Source organism: Meleagris gallopavo, chromosome 1, assembly GCF_000146605.3.
Source record: "Meleagris gallopavo isolate NT-WF06-2002-E0010 breed Aviagen turkey brand Nicholas breeding stock chromosome 1, Turkey_5.1, whole genome shotgun sequence".
Lineage (NCBI taxonomy): Eukaryota > Metazoa > Chordata > Aves > Galliformes > Phasianidae > Meleagris > Meleagris gallopavo.
Window position 1 is genome coordinate 40,685,642 of NC_015011.2, and position 6,044 is coordinate 40,691,685.

A 6,044-nucleotide genomic window follows, 5' to 3' on the forward strand; every position below is an offset into this window, starting at 1 on the left:
TCTTGGAAAGAGTCCAGCAGAGGGCCACAAAGATGGTGAAGGGCCTGGAGCATCTCCCTTATGAAGAAAGGCTAAGTGAACTGGGTCTGTTTAGCCTTGAGAAAAGACGACTGAGAGGGGACCTGATCCAGGTTTATAAATATCTGAGGTGTGGCGGCCATAGTGGTGAGGCCAGTCTCTTTTCAGTGGTACGTGGAGACAGGACGAGAGGAAACGGACATAAGCTGCAGCATAGGAAGTTTCGCACGAATGTGCGTAAGAACTTCTTCACGGTGAGGGTGATGGAGCACTGGAACAGGCTGCCCAGGGGGGTTGTGGAGTCTCCTTCTCTGGAGATACTCAAGTCTTGCCTGGATGCCTACCTGTGCGACCTGGTGTAGGGAACCTGCTTTGGCAGGGGGGTTGGTCTCGATGATCTCTAGAGGTCTCTTCCAACCCCTACAATTCTGTGATTCTGTGATTCTGTGATCTGGGATTTCCTAGGGACAGTCTTGGCAGAAAAGATGGAAGAAAAGAAGACATTCAGCATTTCCGCCTTCTCAGCATCCCCTATTACCAAAGTAATAAGTGTTAAGAAGCGTACTTACATTTTCCCTTGTGTTCCTTTTGCTTTTCATTCATTTCTGTGCCAACTTGATCTTTACTTCATTTCTAGAGTTTATATCCTATTGATTTTAAAGACTTATTATTTATTTTGGGGGAGTGTAAGATATTGTTCTGTAGACACACAAATAATTATTTTATGTCTGTAGAGATTATCATCAAGGAAGATGGAGGGCATATGTGTATTTGGGGCAGACTACACATGTACCTCATTTGCTCTGCAGTGCAAGAGCCTTATCTTAATGTACTCATTTGGCAAATATGAAATAATGTCAAGAGAAAGCATTTTCTTAACCAAAATGCACTAAAGCACACTGAAAAATAAATATATATAGACAGAGAAAAATTCAGAGGACTCTGAATTCATCCCACTGTTAATGCTCCATAAAATGTTACCCATTCTAAGAAATATGATGAAACAATGATACCTCTGCAGCCTACTCTGTGATGTGACATCTAAATTGTTTTGATCTTCTCAGAAGGGCCATCAAATGTTTGTTGTAATCACACAAAGCCAGGATCCTTGCTCAAATACTTCTCATACTGTCCACTCGTCCTCTTTGTTCTACATTTATGTATGCATTAAGGAAAATCAAAGTATGGCACTTTTCACTCAGAACACAGCAACATGTTTTTCATAGAGTATTAGAAAACACACCTAAATTCTTAGAGATTGCAATGTTAAGCAGTTGCCCTTTCTTTTGTAATTTGCCAAGTTAAAACATCAACAATAGCAAATGGGTATAAAAAAATAGTTGACAGCTTTGAGCAGTAGCTTTTTGAGATTATGGTGCAAAAAAAGTCTTTTTCTCAATAGTTGCATTTTATCAAAGATTTTTGAAAATATTCTGACAGGTCATTGATTCTTCCTTTTGTTCAGGAAATGCTGTTACAATAAAATGATTTTTTCTTCTTTTGCATTGATTTCTTCCCAGTCAAATAGGACACAACTGAACTAAATATTTCAATCACTTGAAAATTTTCTACATTTATATAACAAAATCTAGTCTTATTATACGATTGAGATTGGATTAAATATCCTATAAAGTCAAAACTTATTGATTGTATTGTGTCAAGTTATGTTTGTTAATTCAGATTATGAAAAGTATGAAATAATTTATTTTGGTCTTATCAATATGAATTTAGATTCTAATATTTCTTAGTGTTGCATTATAATATTTATACCATTTAACATAATTGAGGTTCAGAAGTTAATCTAAATCGTGTGATTTCCCGTAGTTTTTCCCACCAAGAAGAACTATGTATTTGTGAATATTTATAGGATATTCTGGATTTAATAACTTTGTTTTAAGATTTGTGAGATAAAAAGCCTGTGATGTGGAGAGGCAGGCCAGAAAGATAAAACCAATGTAATTTTAAGTTGTAGGTATGTCCAGTGCTCTTGGAATGGTTTGGAAAACAGAACTTAAAATATTTAAAGAAAAACTGTCAAATTCCTGATACTGTCAGGGAAATATGTTTTGTTAAAATAATCTTATTTTTTGTAATTAGAAATATATATCATTTTTACTCATAATAGAAGCATTAATCATAAGTCATTGTTGCACTTTATCCATTCCCCTTTGACATTATACAGTGTCAGAGCTTCAAGCCTCTAACAAAGGTTTGAACTAAACACATAGATTCTCAGTAGCTGTCAAAGAGAAGGGAACTAAAAAGGAGTGTGGTAATTGCTCCTGCTACATTTGTAGTAAAAGACATAACTGGAAATTAGACTTCTATCAAATGGTTGCCACCTCACCACTTTTCTTTGATATTTTTCTTAATTTATGTGTGAACTGAAGAGAAGATATTAGACTACGGAAGAAGCTATTTCCCCTCTTAGATATTTTAACACAGCAAGTGCAATCATTGTGTTGAAGGATGTCAACAATGGTGTGGCACAGAGCACATCTAAGAAAACAAGAATGTCTAACAACATAACTTAAAGTTTTTAGTGCTATAGATAGCCTTATTAATTAGGAATAATTAATACTATTAATTAATTCTATTAATAATAATAATTAATTCTATTAATAATAGAATGCCTATCTGAGTAGTTTATAAAGCAGATCTTTTCCCTCAGAAGCATTTTAATTTATTTTCTTTGTGAATAATTTGTTCTGGAATCAGGACAGAATTATGCTTCTCACATAATGAATTAATAAGACAATTTTCAACCAACAAAGGAAATTGAAGATAAAGGTTAATAACTAAGGATGAAAAAAATTAAATAAAAATAAAAGTATAAAAAAGAAAAAAAACTTTCATCTGGATTGCTAAATGACTTATGAGAATGCATAATTTTTAGAAATTGACTTTTGATGAATGTATTGGAAATTATTTTTTCATGAAGGTTAATGTATGTATTTTTAGACTGGAAATGTTGTATGAATAATCATTTTTAAGTATATCTTTAGTATTATTTTCTTGGTTCACCTAGACAAAAAGTAGAAACAAACATGCTATTTAAATTAGATCCTTATACTTTGGAGAAGATAGAAACATAAATCGGCTGAACTTTAAGTTAAAAAAACCTAACCCGATACGGGAAAAGTTTCACAAATTATTTTAGAATATGAGAAAAATTCTACTTGATGAAACATGGATCCGGATTTTGTGGAACAGTAACCCTAAAGAATGAATGTTCTCAGTCCTGTCTCTTTGTAAATATGCACAAAGCCACTCATACATGTGTCTATGCACTTGCAATTATTTCTCCATGTATTTATCTAGAAAACTGCTAGATTATACCTTTGCAGAAAAAGATGTGGTTACAAGTGAAAGGTGAGCCATCATGACACCCAAGAAGTAGAATAGGTGGCAACTTGCATTCTGAACTGTTCCTGTTTCTCTGTTCAGCCTTTGTGAACCCTCATCAGGAGAACAATGTCCAGGTTTGGGCTCCCAAGTACCAGTTTGTGGTGAGTCCAAAAGAATGTCAGAGGCAGGAGCATCTGGCATACAAGCCTGAGAGATGCATCTGCTCAGCACAAGATGGGGGAAGCTGTATTTCTACCTGATAGAATCAAATATTTCTCACAGGGGCACAGTAGAGGGCTGGGAGGCAGCAATGGGGAAAGACTAGATCATGATGAATTCCAAGTAGATAAAAGGAAAAAAAAACAGAAGTGCCATAAACTTAAAAATCATGATCAAATGTTGGAAGAGGTTGCCTAGAGACTTTTGTGGTTTCTCCATCCTTAAAGATATTCAAAACTCAGCTGGCTATGTCTGCAAGCAACTTACTGCACTTGATCTTTTCTTTCAGTGAGCAATCTGAGTTGTTCAGTGTTTTCAAAATAGCATTTTTCATTGTTTAATGCACAGTCAGAATCTAACCTAATTTTACTAATGCACATGTATAGATATTTATCTATTTACAACTGTCAGTCCACATATATATATGCAATATACATAAGCTCCATAAGAACTATAGCTTCATGGATAAGTGATAACTAAGGATAAATCTGACAAGATTGCAAGATACCATTACCAGCGTTGACAAGATTTTCTGACATCAAACAAAAGGCTGTATGTGCTGCATATCAGAATATGTAGCTATCTTTATTCTTTATTTTAATGGGCAGCAATTATTCTATTGGTTTCTGTTTTGTTTTGTTATATCAAGTATACTACTGTGTATTATTTTATATGAAATTAAAGTAATTTGCAGGAAAATGTGAGGTAATATTTAGATAAGACTCACTTGAAAGGGTTAGATATTTCAGCACAAAGGATTCTGTCCAGTTTTGAATGGACCAGTTTCTTACAGGAGCAAAGAATGGAACTTTGACAGATAGACAATGATATTAGTAGTTGCTTCTAGTTCCTGTAAGCTAACTCAAAGCATCACAAAACTACAGCTGTAGAACAGTGAACTATCTGAGGCAAAATGAGTACAAATTTCTTGATATAGGAAATCTTTTCTCATATGTGGGACCACAAAGGCAAAAACAAACAAACAAACAAAGAAGCAAACAAGCAAACAAAAAAAAAACCACCAATTAAATAGGAGATTGTTGCGAGGGACACAAAAAATTAACCAGTGATAGGAGAAATTCTGAATAATTTCAGGCATTTCGTTTTCCTTGTAGCAGGGAAGGAGCACACCTTTCCTTTCTAAGGAAAGAAAAATATGATTATTGAAATTGTTGGAATCAGTTTGCTACATTCTGTGTATCTTTGCCTGGTTTTCTTGTTTGGTTTTTCAAGTCTTGAAGTAAAAGATGAACAGTCATGCAACAAAGAGAACTGACATGTTTATTTTTTGTTTGTTTGTTTGTTTTTCAATTCTTTTTTAAATGAGCTAGTGACAAAAAATAAATAGATAGATGGATAGATGGATAGATGGATAGATGGATAGATGGATAGATAGATAGATAGATAGATGATAGATAGATAGATAGATAGATAAATGCAGCGGTTTAATGTGAGATTCAAGAAGAATATTCATGTCTAATTAGCACTGAAAAATGACTGCTGGTTTGCAGTTCCCTTAGGTTTTGCAATAGAGTGACAGTTAATTGTCATTAATTTTAACAAAATGTTTCATGCTTAACATACCAACACATTGTAATAATCAGAAATAATTAAAATCATTTTAAATCATTTCAAATCATTTTTACACTAAAATTTTTATAAATATGTAGAATCCTGTTAATCAATTCATAATGAAGTAAATGAGTAAAGAATCTCTTTTTGTCCTGTGCAACAGAGAACGAAGCTCATTTGGTGTCTTTCACTGGACTCCTGGGAACTATCACAGCATGAGAAGTAAATTATAACAGCAGAGCAATGCAAATTCGGGCATTGCAAGCCTTTGCTGTAATTTGTAATGATGCATGTGAGTCTACCACACCCTTCATAATAAATATTCATATGCAGTCCTATGCACATGTACTTATTCTGTTTAAATTGTTTATTTTCCTCCTGTGATTTTTTAAAAATCATCATTGGTCTGTTGCAATTCCACTCCATTTTCTGAACACTGAAAAATCAGTTTTAAAGCATTTGATACAGATGAACGAATCAAGAGCACTTTCTATTTGGGAAAGGGAGGGCTTGTTTGCTTGAGCAGCTTTCATATTTAGTAACTTAGGAGTTTCTCAGCCATTAATCTGAATGAGTGAGGTTTGCTGATAGCAATAATGTAGGAACATAATCTGCTAATAAATACAGCAAACAGACTGAAGTTCTGCTGTCTTAATTTTACAAAAATACAAGAAAGCAATCATATTCCTTCACTTTGTAGTCTCTAGAGGAATCTATTAAGGACCCTGAGGTCACAAATGACCTTCAAAAACACCAAAAACAAAGAAATGTTGATAAAATCAAAGACTGAAGTAGTGGGTTTCCATTTGCTTCTGAATTGGTGCTGCTTCCAGTGTCTATGCCTGATCCATTTAGAATAAAGAAATCCTAGAGTATCATATTCATGC